This window comes from Cynocephalus volans, chromosome 1 (assembly GCF_027409185.1).
Source record: "Cynocephalus volans isolate mCynVol1 chromosome 1, mCynVol1.pri, whole genome shotgun sequence".
Lineage (NCBI taxonomy): Eukaryota > Metazoa > Chordata > Mammalia > Dermoptera > Cynocephalidae > Cynocephalus > Cynocephalus volans.
In genome coordinates, this window is record NC_084460.1 from 47,011,184 (window position 1) to 47,012,604 (window position 1,421).

Here is a 1,421-nt window from a genome sequence, read left to right on the forward strand (position 1 = left end):
GGGGCGCCACCACCGGGTCCCAGCTCATGGCTGCCATGCACCTTGCAGGCCTGATGTGTCTAGAACCTCCGAGTTTTCTTAAGAAGCCTGACACCCGCATTTTCATAAGCAGCCTCCCAACTTTGAAATGTTGGCAACGATTCCAAATTTTAAAAACTCCGAGGAGGAAAGCAATACCTTTGGGGGGACATACTGAGCCTCAGAAAAAGACGAGGTACTCGGAGGCGAACACTGATTCAGAGCCCCTTGCAGCAAGCGTGCTTCATGCATTTCCGCCACAGCGCCCTGCTCTGACAGCAGGCAGGAAGGAAACCCATCCCCTCAGCATCCCCAGAGCGTGCTATTTCCAACCTGTCGCTCAGTTCGGCTTCTGCGCATCTCTCACCTGCGAGCTCTCAGAGCTCTCACCTCTAAGTTTGGAACAACGTGCGAGGGTGGTGTGGGCGCAGCTGAGATCGGGCGGGCGGCAGCTCAGCTCGGTCTTCCGTCTGCCTGGGGAGCCTGCTCCGCGCCTGGCGCCCGCGCCCCCAGCCTCCCAGGCCCAGCCTCGCAGAGACTGCAACATCCCAGGAACCGCAGCGCTCGGTTGAGACCACGCTGCTGAGATCCAGTTTATGTTACCCACTGTTGGGACCGAGTGCTTTCCACAGAGAAATACATTCCCTTTTTCTTCAGAAAAAAGTTTCAACTGTTAGGCATTATTTCTACCAACACGGCTCTCTCCTCCACCCCAAGTTGTGTTTTGTTGTTGTTGTTAGTGTTTTTTTTTTCAAATTAACGTAGTGGTTCTCAACTGGGGGTGATTTTGCCCTCCCTCCAAGGGTACATTTGACAATGTCTGGAGATATTTTTGGTTGTCACAAGAGGGGTGGGGGCGACACTCAGATTTTGAGAAACACAACACCGTGTGTCATTGGGTAGTGGGTAGAGACCAGGGATGTAGAGAAGCATCGTACATGCACGGGACAGCCGCCCTTCCCCACCCCAACACCCCAGCAAAGAATTGTTCCACCTGCAATGTCAATAGTTAATAGTGCTGAGGCTGGAAACTCTGCTCCCCCTACTAGCTCCCGCCAAAAAGACAAAAGTAAGAAAAAGCAGTGGGCTGTGCCATTCCCTGTGAATTATGGAAGGTGTGTGCTGGGGGCGGAGCACAGTGAGGGTGTAACATGAATTTACAAGACATGCCCTTTAGCTAGAGCGGGGATTTGTGGCCACTCTTTTGGTTTTTATTAAAGCGTAATGCTCACAAGCAGAAGAGGAGATTTGTTATTCTAAAGACAGTTGCACACCAAAGCATTCTATTGTATAATCTGGCATTTTCCCCACTAGGGAGCTACGGTGCATTACTCACAAGTGACAGAACCAACGAGCTTCATCTCCCAAGAGGCTGGCGCATCTGTTTAAAGGGAGCAGGCGCC